Source organism: Carassius auratus, chromosome 3 (genome assembly GCF_003368295.1).
Source record: "Carassius auratus strain Wakin chromosome 3, ASM336829v1, whole genome shotgun sequence".
In the NCBI taxonomy this organism is placed as follows: Eukaryota; Metazoa; Chordata; class Actinopteri; order Cypriniformes; family Cyprinidae; genus Carassius; species Carassius auratus.
In genome coordinates this window covers 15422145-15434869 of record NC_039245.1, presented here as the reverse complement: position 1 = coordinate 15434869, position 12725 = coordinate 15422145, and the positions used below count along the sequence as shown (strand labels likewise).

The 12725-nt window shown below is 43.3% G+C and overlaps 1 pseudogene across 1 annotated transcript in view; it reads right to left on the bottom strand.

Moving 5' to 3' along the window:
• Positions 1-5403: 5403 nt before the first annotated feature.
• The window catches only part of LOC113054676 (glutamate receptor ionotropic, NMDA 2B-like), a 60886-nt pseudogene continuing 53564 nt past the window's right edge, over positions 5404-12725 (bottom strand). Inside the window, exons 13-17 of the transcript XR_003277418.1 lie at positions 11296-11525; positions 11023-11183; positions 10736-10923; positions 9902-10140; positions 5404-9743 (exon numbers count right to left, since the gene is read on the bottom strand). The product of XR_003277418.1 is annotated as a glutamate receptor ionotropic, NMDA 2B-like (transcript). The remainder of the gene's footprint in view (positions 9744-9901; positions 10141-10735; positions 10924-11022; positions 11184-11295; positions 11526-12725) is intronic.

The window sequence follows — 12725 nt, the reverse complement described above, 5'->3', positions numbered from 1 at the left end:
TTGGTAGACACGCTGGTCTGAGGAGGGTTTGGTAGACACACTGGTCTGAGGTTTGGTAGACACGCTGGTCTGAGGAGGGTTTGGTAGACACGCTGGTCTGAGGAGGTTTGGTAGACACGCTGGTCTGAGGAGGGTTTGGTAGACACGCTGGTCTGAGGAGGTTGGTAGACACGCTGGTCTGAGGAGGTTTGGTAGACACACGCTGGTCTGAGTAGGTTTGGTAGACACACTGGTCTGAAGAGGTTTGGTAGACACGCTGGTCTGAGGAGGTTTGGTAGACAAACTGGTCTGAGGAGGGTTTGGTAGACACGCTGGTCTGAAGAGGTTTGGTAGACACGCTGGTCTGAGGAGGGTTTGGTAGACACGCTGGTCTGAGGAGGTTTGGTAGACACGCTGGTCTGAGGAGGGTTTGGTAGACACGCTGGTCTGAGGAGGTTTGGTAGACACGCTGGTCTGAGGAGGTTGGTAGACACGCTGGTCTGAGGAGGGTTTGGTAGACACGCTGGTCTGACGAGGGTTTGGTAGACACGCTGGTCTGAAGAGGTTTGGTAGACACGCTGGTCTGAATAGGTTTGGTAGACACGCTGGTCTGAGGAGGGTTTGGTAGACACATTGGTCTGAAGAGGTTTGGTAGACATGCTGGTCTGATTTGTTGTAGTTCCTGGTATCACCACTCGAGGGCGGAGTGTTACCATAAACACTTCAGACTCTGTTGCTGGGACAGACTACTGATTCTTTTAAAGGGGTCTTATGATGTTGCTAAAAAGAACATTATTTTGTGTATTTAGTTAAATGCAATGTGTTTATGCTGTTTAAAGTAAAAAAAAAAACATAATTTCCTTTTTCCTCATAATGTACATTTTTGTTGCTCCTCTATGACTCGCCTTCATTTTACATCATTCTGAGAAGAGAGCTTTGATTGGCCAGCTATCCAGTGCATTGTGATTGGCTGAATACCTCAAGCATGTGACGGAAATGTTACGCCCCTGACGATACTGTGATATGTGTCCCGGTCAGAATCGGTGAGACAAGACAAAACCAATTAAAGCCATTAGGAACAAGGCATTTGTAGCATCCAATGGGGATATAATTACTGATTATAATGACTTACACTGTGTTTTTATGTATTGCATTGTGTATCACGCTGCGTAAACATAAAATCATGTCTGCATTTGTGATAATGAGAATAAACAAATTATTTAGATATGAAAACATACTTACAGAATGTGAGTCAGAACAGACGGCATCTAGTTTTTCTCCAGGATCAGGAAACAGTCCTCCATCTGAATATTTGGGTTGAACTGTTCTGGAACAGTGTTTTAAATACAACTTAACCACTGATTTCTAGTCGTGTCTCTTTTGGAATACCAAACAAAGTATTTTTGCTTTCACAACGAAACACACATGAAACAGCAAGAATCAACACATTGTCCAACACATGTGGACATTTGGGTGGTGTTATGCAAATCTTCCCACATAGTGACGTAAGACGTGTGGCCTTGTTAGAACGAGGTGTTTAGGAGGATGTGAATAAGTCTTAACTTTGATAAAGAATATCTCTTTGGGTTTGAGACTTTAGTCTTTGCAACTTTAGGGAACTTATCTGTTCACAAACAGCTTGTAACACTCCAAAGAGAAAGGAAAACTTGGAAAACTTGAAATTGTATCATATGATCTACATACGTTTGAACACACAGATCATTTTCACTTAAGTGTCTCCTCATTAATCCGCTTGCAAGATTTGTACAAGACAGCTGATAACTAGTAAGAATACCTACACATTACGTAATATAAGCTAATAAAATATAAACCAGGCATCACTCACAGATGTACGTTTGATTAAGGCTTTCATTGTTCCATACAGGATCTATATTAGCCTTACATGAACATTCTATAATAATCACAGGAAATAAGTGTCTTTCACATTTTACAGTTTCTTGTAGTTCATAATGTGTACGAGACATTATTTACTCTCTCCTTTTTGCGGGAAACTTCTCTTGCCAGCTTACAGATCAAATGACTTGTTCATGCATGGGCCACGCACACACGCACACACGCACACACACACACACACACAACTGAGTGAGAGGGAGAGAGAGATGATTAAATCGTGTTAAATGCTGCTGTAAAGTGTGAGACTTGCGTTTCTGATCGTCCTGCAGAGGTCAGTGTTGTGCAGTTCTTACTCGTGTATCGCTGTTGCCCAGCAACTCTTGTTACCCTGCCTGGAGAGGACCAGTATTGGCATCTGAGCAGATGCTCGAGAGCGTTTCACAGGTTCATCTGGTGTCTTCAGCGCGTTGCATGTGTTCGATTGCCCTCTGAACACAGGGAGCCACGCGATCACACAGAGCTGGAGATGCACAGGGTGTTGCCATGACAACTGCTCACTTCAGGCCCCCATCAGCATCCTCATTCACTCATTTACATCTCGAGATGAAATTACTTCACTCGCTGAGTGGACACTCGGCTTAAAATATCTGTGAACTTAAACATATTTATTATGTTACATATGTGCTGTCTTTGGGGTTTGTACAGTGTTTTAAATCATAAACCTGTATTAATGTCAGTATAAGGGTGCAATCGCTTTACTATACGAATTTTCCAGTAATTCCAACTTCCAAAAGCAGATTTCGCAATGGGTTGAAGCTGGTTATGTGAATTCACAGCATTAATCAATAGAAATATGCTTGGTTTGAGAGTGACTTACATTTACATTTAGTCATTTAACAGAAGCTTTTATCCAAAGGACTTTCAAATGAGCACAATAGAAGCAATCAAAAACAACAAAAGAGCAATGATATATAAGTGCTAGAACAAGTCTCAGTTAGCTTAAATCCAGTTCACATAGCAAGGGCTTTTAAATAATAAACAGTAATAAATAAAAAGAAAACAGAGGGTCAAAGTTAGAGGGTCAAATAAAGATGGAAGAGATGTGTTTTAAGTCGATTCTGGAAGATGGCTAAGGCCTCAGCTGCTCGGATTGAGTTGGGGAGGTCATTCCACCAGAAGGGAACATTTAATTTAAAAGTCCGTAAAAGTGACTTTGTGCTTCTTTGGGATGAACAATCAAGCGACGTTCACTTGCAGAACGCAAGCTTCTAGAGGCACATAAGTCTGAAGTAATGAATTTAGGTAAATGGGAGCAGAGCCAGTGGTAGTTTTGTAGGCAAACATCAATGCCCTTGAATTTTATGCGATCAGCTATTGGAAGCCAGTGCAAATTGATAAACAGAGGTGTGACGTGTATTATTTTTGGCTCATAAAAAAATTAATCTTGCTGCCGCGTTCTGAATTAATTGTAAAGGTTTGATAGAATTGGCTAGAAGACCTGCCAAGAGGGCATTGCAATAGTCCAGCCTGGACAGAACAAGAGCTTGAACAAGGAGTTGTGCAGCATGTTCCCAAAGAAAGGGCTTGATCTTCTTGATGTTGAATAAAGCAAATCTGCAGGATCGGACAGTTTTAGCAATGTAGTCTGAGAAAGTCAGCTGATCATCAATCATAACTCCAAGGCTTCTAGCTGTTTTTGAAGGAGTTATGGTTGATGTGGCTAACTTGATGGTGAAATTGTGATGGAACGATGGGTTTGCTGCAATCACAAACAGTTCTGTCTTGGCAAGGTTGAGTTGAAGGTGATGGTCCATCATCCAGGAAGAAATGTCTGTAAGACAAGCTGAGAGGAAGAGCTGAGTGTCATCAGCATAGCAGTGATATGAAAAAGCCATGTTTCTGATTGACAGAAACTAATGATGCCATGTAGACAGAGAAGAGAAGTGGTCCAAAACTGAGCCCTGAGGCACCCCAGTAGTTAGATGTTGTGACTGAGGTGTGGTTCCTGAGATGCCCTTTGCCAGGAGGGTTGATAGTAGGATCTGGTGTTAACCGTGTCAAAAGCAGCGGACAGATCAAGCAGGATAAGTACTGAAGATTTGGATTCTGCTCTCGCCAGTGTTAGGGCTTCAACAATTGGGAGCAAGGCTGTCTCAGCTGAATGTCCACTTCTGAAGCCAGACTGGTTGCTGTCAAGGAGGTTTGTTCTGGTGCGAGAAATGTAGAGACTTGGGTTGAACACAGCTCGTTCAAGTGTTTGTTGAGACTTCTGCCTCAGAGAGTGAAGAGAAGGATGTGGATGAGTGTATGTTTGCTGGTGATATGAGCTTGACGGATTGTGGTGTGGAAAATTGTGCACTGATGTTTTTAATTTTATTAATGAAAAGTGTGGCAAAGTCGTCAACTGTTAGAAACATGTTGAAACTTTCATTTGAGTTTAAATTGTTATAGCTTACTTCTAGAGACTGCAGTGCTAAATGATATGGTGAAAAAAATACTGAATTAATAATACTGAAAGAAGGTTAAAATTAATTGAGTGTACTCCCTAAAAAGTGCAAGTGGCCCCAGCCTACCCCCCAGTTACTGTGGTCTAGACCAGCACTGGTGGTGATTCTGAGCACTGTTAGTGTGTGTAGTAGCAGTGGTAATTCTGTGTGTTATTAGTGAGTGTGGCGCTGCAGTCTGCAGTCTCACAGTATAATTGTTCAGGAAACTTTGCTGGTGTGAGTCACTGGAGTGGGCGGAGCTCCAGATGATTATCCTCTTACACAGCCCCCCCCCCCCCATGCGCTGGTCTGTTGCTAGGCAACCATTAATAAGAGTGAGCAGCAGCTTCACAAAAGATTGTGGGGACTGTGGGGGCGTTGAGAGGGGGAGGTGCAGCAGGTTCATTAAACGACAGCACAGTCAACAAGACAAGCGACGCTCCTGTCATCCGTACTGCTGCAGCTCACAGTCTGTCTCTCTCTCTCTACTCTTTAATTGTCTGGAAGTCTTGCCATGTCCCTCCCTCCTCTGCCTGTCTCTCTCTCTGTGTGTCTATCAATATTTTCATATGCCTCTTTCGCCTACGTGAGTGAGAAATTAATAAGAGGAAAGCGGATGTGTGAGGAACAATGGATTACAGTCGAGCTAAGCGGTTCTTCAGTGCTCTTCGTGTGTAGTTTAACATCTCACTGCACGACAGAAAACACTAATACTAGAAACATATCATACTACTATATGCAGAAATTGCTGCATTCAGTCAGCTGCGTGCATGCAAAAAGAAAGCTGTTATTGATGAGGGACTTTAACAGTCTCGTGTTCTTGTCCATGCTGAAATGTACAATAGTTTGTCTTGAACTACTGTATAGTAAAAATTAAGCTGAACATTTCATCACGGGATACCATGCACCGTTTGTATGCGGCACACTTTTAAGGTATTCCATGCATACAGAAAATGTGTGCACTTGTAGTTCAGCAGATTATGTGACAGCGTAGTACAGTGAATAGAAATACAGAATATAGGATGAACAAACACTAGCGCTGAATACAAGGACGCAGAGCAAAATGAGCAGCAGGCAGACAGAATAAGAGTGTACTTTAATTGGCTTTATTCAGCATGTGAAAGTATTCTGATCCATCATCATCATCAAAACACTCACTCATTATTAAAATCTCATAGAGGTTTGTGTTCATGTTGTCATACAAAAGGAGGAATTCCCTCATTTTTATATACACAATCTGTACATGTTTCCACTTGAAAATAATTTCAGAGATGTAAATGACGTAAAAATTTGGGTAACATATCAAAGTGGATATTCCATAGTGAAACAATTCACTCATTCAGCCCGCATCCTCTTGCACTGCAGTTACCATGGGAACAGCATCGTAACACCATGGCAGTGCCATAGCAACAAGAGTCTCACGCACACGCACGCATGCCTTTATCACCCCGATGAGCGACAAATTCATCGATTGTGTGGAGAAAATAACAGATGGACTTTGTGAATAACAACAGGATGTTTCTTACCTGTAGAATACTTTAAACCAGCTATACTTACCTTAGAATAATGAGAATATAGTAGTCAAAAGAACGTTAAAAGTTGCTTATATATTGCGAATACACTACAAAAATTATAACTACAGCTATGCGTAATAGGCGTATTTCTCTATGAACACAAGAACTGTTAAGCATATAGAGCTCGAGCTTTAAGCATGGGGTTCATAGGGAACTCTGTGTGTGTGTGTGTGTGTGTATCTAAACTATATGTTTTTAGGAAAACTCAAACATAGATTACTGTGCTATGATGGGAACACCGCCAGCTTCAACATATGAGAAGAAAACACCCTAAAACGCTTTTCTAGAATAATAATAACAATAATAATTATAATAATAGTAATGCTCTAAAAAGAAAAAAAAAGGTTTAAAGACATGATTAGAGTTACTCTAACTGCAGAAACAATACAAGAGGAGATGAAAGATTATTCTAAAGCGAGGACAGGACCTCACGATAGTATTACAATTCAAAACATGACACTCTAGCAGCTTACTAATCAGCTTTACAAAGTCAATCAGTCCTTAGGAAAGGTAAAAAAAACCCTGCTTTAGATCGTAAAACACTCTTTGTGATGGATGCTGGAGATCTCTGTGTGTGTGTGTGTGTGTGTGTGTGTGTGAGAGAGAGAGAGAGAGAGAGAGAGAGAACCTGGACCTCTCCAGCCAGCGACCAGACATCTAAACACAATTTAAGAGAAACTTAGAAAGGAGTATTTGGTACACCGATCAAGTAAACTAAACATGTCTACGACAGCACTGCTCAGCTCTGTTGTACTGCAGGTAAACAAATGAAGGTAAATCCTTAAAAATAAGCCGGTTAGGAGGCAGTAAACTATCAGAATCAAGTAATAAACGTATTTAAAAAGCAAATTATCGCTTAAAATATCACTTATCGTGAGTTATAATGCTTTTGCTAAAATTTGCATATTTTATGTTTTTGTCATTTTGTTTTGTTTTAGTCTTTATTTTGGTTATTTGTTATACTTGAAAAAAGCTATATTAAAGGTTGACCTTGATGGCTTATATAAAGAGAAATATATTTACAACCAAAACATATGACAATAATGTCTTTTAACCCCTTATTGTTCAAACTTCTAAGCAAGAGTCATATGACGTGAGTGTAACCAAAGGCGTATCAAGAAGATATCTTGCTGGATATGAAATATCATGGCAGTAGAGACTTGAATATAAATGAGAGCATAAAACACAGCAGAGGCTTGTGCACTTTCACTAATGCACACGTGTTTCATGGCAGTACACAGCATGGGAGAGGCTGTTGCCATGGATACATTAGGTTGAATGTGGATTGATCATCACATTTAAATATCCCTAATGCTCAGCAAAGGCCTCCAGAGCAGGGTCAGGAAAACATCAAACAAATGAAACCCAATTTCAATAACAGATTACCAGTCAGCAGTGTCTTCACTACATCTCTGAGGTACAGTTATTACCCTGTTTCAAAAGAAAAAAAAAAAAGAGCATTTATTATGTTTTCATGATTGTATCTTCACGAAAGACAAGGGTACAGGACAGGGCTGTTCTGGTGTGATGCGAGGGGACGTAGGTGAAACGGGACATCTGCTCTCTTGTTCTTTTCATGCACACACTCAACAGATGGACGTGCTTTTGTTCTCACCAGCTCGTGAAGATGAGCCCATTGGTGTAAATGTGAACTTGACAGGAAATGACATTTTCAATTCTCTCAAGTTCTGTTTATTCTGCTAAAATCTGGCTAACAGAATGCTTCTCTGTTCTTTACCATGCTCATTGCTTTTTCTCAAACGTCAGACTCTATGCTAGAGAGCTTCTCATACATGTGTCCATTATTGTCGTTAAAAGGTCGTGGTGGACCGAGACTGAGCTTGCTGGTGTGGTGGTTCCCCATGCACAAATCTGGGAGGAAAGTGCGGAGCAAAGTTAGACATGACTCTGGAGGTGGCTGATGCCGGCAGGAAAGAGGTCATGCCCATGGGGCTGAGCAAGTCGCTGTGCTGCTGCTGCTTGGTGATATAGTAGGACTTGGCACCATGCAGCAGACACTGGTCATCTCCAAATGTGGGGATGAAGGGGTTGTGGTCGGTTCGGTCAGGATAGAGAGATTTGGATAAGGAGTGAGCTGGCCCCTCCATGAGTCCTCCATGAGGTGTATTCTCCCCCACTCTGAACAACCCGAATGGCGATACCACACTCCTTTCAGCAGCTCCATAGAACAGCGGGTCATGGTCTGTGTCCTGCTTGCGATCTCCAGGATGCTCAAATATGTGTGCGAAGGGACTAGAGGCATCTATGCAGCGCTCCTTCTCCTTGAGGCTCACACTGCGTGGTGCTGGCAGTGCCCCAGGGCCGCCGAACCCCAGCGGCACACCTAACTCTTCTCTCTGCAGGTCCACAAAGGTGTCATAGGAATGTTGGCGGCGTAGCGGTTTCCCGCTGAAGGCCCTGCGGCGTTGCAATGGTGTCTGACCCCTACTGCTTCCCAGTTGATCCAACAGGTGGTTACTGTCCTCGCTGATGTCATACAGGTTGCCTGACTTCTTGCAGGCTTCGCACCTCATACAAGTTGCTGAAGTTGGGCGGCTGCTCCCAACCCCTCCTCCAGCACCCGCTGCCACACAACCACTGCCAATGTAGCCTGTCCCACCCATGTGCAGAACTCCATGCAGGGCCGTCTGCTTGCTGCCCGCACTGCTTGCACGACAACTACGACATTCCCACTCACTGCTCCCACTCCTGCTGTCCGGCTTCTTGGGTTTGCTCTTCAGGAAGTCATCCACAGACACCAGGCTGGTGCAGTTGCCTCCTCCTCCCCCACTGGGACCATCTGTAAGATCCACATGCTCCCACTGCAGGACGCCTTCTTTGGGCCGGAACTGGTCCAGGTAGAAATCCCTCAGGCTTTCCTTGTCTTGTAACAGATATGAGGTTGAGCTCACACCACCACCTTGTTTGTGCTCATCTGGAGGTGCAGCTGAGCGATGACCATGGTGATGATGATGGTGGCCATGGTGCTGGCGGCGGCGGTAACCCAGCTCGATCTCGTCAAGTTCTCGTCTGGACTTTGCAGATGCAGGGCGCTTCTTCAGGCTGTCTCTATACTGCTTGCGTTTCTTGGCATTGCCCTCCAGATTGCCATAGGTCACAGTATGAGTGGAAATGTCAGACACATCAGAACGGATGTTTCCATCATCTGCACCGTCACAAAACTGGGTCGTGGCCTGCAATATATCCGGAACTAGACACTCTAGACACGCCTTTGAAGGAGAATTTTCCATACAGGTCGGCCAGTCCCTGCTTTAACCCAGACGGAGGAGTCTTGCTCTGCAGCAGGTCGAATTTGCTCATGTTCCTGTGGGTCAGGGCAGAGCGCGGCTGTGTGCTAAAGATAGGGGCCACACCACCGCCCAGGCTATCGCAGTCAAACATGCCGCCCTCCAGAGAACTGCTGGAGCCCAGGCTGTGGGGCCGGTTATGGGATGGGCCCATCAGTCCCATTGTTGAGCCTCCATGGTGGTGCAGGTAGTGGTCCTGGTAGAGATTACTGTCCTTCAGGTGTAGGTTGCCAAAGGTGCGCTCCACCTCACTGATGTAGTCGCTGAACATGTTGTCCTCCAGCAGGTATGGGGCCTTGCAGTCTGAGTGTCCGGCCAGGCTGCGGCAGTGCTCGCTGATGTCATACACAGAGGACTCTCGGCGGAATGAAGTCCAGTGCACTGTGTGGGGAACTGTTGACACCGGAAAGAGATGCCATGTTCTTGGCGGTGCGCAGCAAACGCAGAATATTCGAGTGGGTGTTGTTCATGGTAGCTGAGGGTGAATTCAGTGCTGAACTCTTATCTTCGATTTCAACTCCATGAATACAGCTATATATCTCCTAAGAAAAGAGAGAAAAGTTTCAGTGTTCAGAGATGACAACAATATGTTATTTCTAGCTTAATAACGTCTTGAAACTATATTTTGCATTACTCCAATGTTTAGCATAAACCTTGTGTTCTTTGAAGAGTGCCTGTGCATACATTAGGAGAGAAATACCCTGCTGATTGTGAAGGTGAACCCTGGTTTCCCAGAAAACACGCCAATGAAGCAGAAGCGCAGGTGCCAGTAAAAGACGTGTTCAGCGATGAAGGTGATAAGGGACAGAGCCATGGCAGCACCCAGCATGTAGAACACACCCGCCATATTGTCCACATCCAGCTGACTGCTCATCACTTCATTCTTTTCATGGTGGCAGATCCCGGTGAGCCAGAGAGCCTCGAACTCCTCCATATCACCTGAGACACAGCACACATATATTTAAGGATGATGCAATGCTCTTACATACTGGGTCTGTTACAACAGTGTGTTTGATTTGTATTAGTAACAGAGGCTCTGGTAATTCGAAGCTGATGGCAGGCAAATTTGAACAGGATTCACTGGTGAGACAAGAAGACTGATCAAAAGCAAGACAGAAACTCACCGCCAGGAACAATGGGAAACATTAGGGCTATCAGTACATAAGAAATCACTCAGGAAGGGATCAGAGCAAATTCAGTTTCAAACCATTGTTCCTGCATTACCCGGACATGGGAAAAAATTAAACTCCTTTGAAATGTGTTTATTAATTGCCATAAAAATATTTGGATAACAGGACCAGGGAATGACTCCCAGGGAACAAAGACATGACAGAAACAAAAAAGCTCCAAGAGGGCAATATTTCACAAGACTTACTTAATGCAAACATCATAAATTCTGCTTAAAAATTGAATGTCATATTTTTAATTGGGTGGCAGCATTTACACTGCATGACCGAGGATTGATGGATTATTTTTTTACTAATGAACAAGCTGGCAAATCATTGTTCATCTGATGACTCAACATAAGCAGTACCGTCTCCAAAGAGCTGGAGGATGGCGAGGTCCACCTGTCTCTTCCAACCCGAGTCTTTCTGAATGGCGATGCCATAGCCGGTGGAAGCGAACACTTTTCCAGAGCCAATGGTGACCAGCTTACAGCCCTCATCTCTGCCCGCCATGTAATTCAGCACGGCGGCATCGTAAATGAAGGCATCCAGCTTGCTGTTATTTAAAACAGAACAAGCATTCAGAACCTAATATTGCTAATATTTTAATTAATGACTAATCAGAAAAGTGCCTCAGGTGGTTTCCCACACTCACCCTGTTTTCAGACTGTACAGCGCTTCATCCACATTGCGCTGGTGGAATTTGACCATGTAGGAGTGCATCTCTCTGTAGTTATTGCGGATATTTCTCTCAGTGCTGCCATTTGGCACCGTCCCAAAGCGAAATGGTGGGGAGAAGTCATTGGGTCTCTGAAACTGAAGACAAAGAAATGGCACAAGAGTGAGTGAATAGACAGACTGACCAGAAAACAGAATTTATATATTTTCTGTACCTAAAAAAGTACAGTTGTATCTTCTATTGAAGCACCTTTTTGTCGCTGAGGCCTGACACCTGGTCCACGTACTCTTCCTGAATCATAAATGCGGCCAGGTTAGCAGTATAGCTGGCCAAGAAAATCACAGCAAAGAAGGCCCAAACAGACACCATAATCTTGCTGGTGGTTCCTCTGGGGTTTTGCACTGGGACAGAATTATTGAAGACCAAACCCCAGAGCAACCAGATGGCCTTTCCAATGGTGAACGATGGACCTCCGGCCTCTGAGAGCACAGAAACACAACATAAGTGACTCCATCACACTCGCTTAACACCAGAGAATATATCTAAATTACAACCTATGCTCTCAATATCAAATGCAGAAACGTTAATTAATGTGTCCATGACCTCAATATTATTACTATTAAGTTAGATTATTGTAATGCTTTATTGGGTGGTTGTTCTGCACGCTTAGTAAACAAACTACAGCTAGTCCAAAATGCAGCAGCAAGAGTTCTTACTAGAACCAGGAAGTATGACCATATTAGCCCGGTCCTGTCCACACTGCACTGGCTCCCTATCAAACATCGTATAGATTTTAAAATATTGCTTATTACTTATAAAGCCCTGAATGGTTTAGCACCTCAGTATTTGAATGAGCTCCTTTTACATTATACTCCTCTACGTCCGCTACGTTCTCAAAACTCAGGCAATTTGATAATACCTAGAATATCAAAATCAACTGCGGGCGGCAGATCCTTTTCCTATTTGGCGCCTAAACTCTGGAATAACCTACCTAACATTGTTCGGGAGGCAGACACACTCTTGATGTTTAAATCTAGATTAAAGACCCATCTCTAACCTGGCATACACATAACATACTAATATGCTTTTAATATCCAAATCCGTTAAAGGATTTTTATGCTGCATTAATTAGGTAAACCGGAACCGGGAACACTTCCCATAACACCCGATGTATTTGGTACGTCATTAGAAGAATGGCATCTACGCTAATATTAGTCTGTTTCTCTCTTGTTCTGAGGTCACCGTAGCCACCAGATCCAGTCTGTGTCCAGATCAGATCAGGGACGTGAGTCCTTCTTGATGAGTGTTAAGGAGCAATTTAGTAGCTGGAGATCCAGGTCAGCAGGGAAAAACAACACTGAATGCAACTCACCTTACACACCCTGTATCTTCTGTTGCTGATGGTATATCTCTATGATATTTTGGGTCAGATTAATTTGTCATTTGGAGAACCGAGTCAAATTAGACTAATGCCAACATGACAAGAGTTTTAAAGTGGTTCGCAAAATATAGTGCTCCACAAGAACCCTCTTATAACGTTTGGTAACACAACATTCACCAGCAATCACCACCAATCAATTTCACCAGTTTTGTAATGAGAATCGCTTATAAATCTGTAACCAACTGTGTTTGTGCCAAAAAAAAAGGATCTATATTTTAAATACTTGTGTAAATACTTA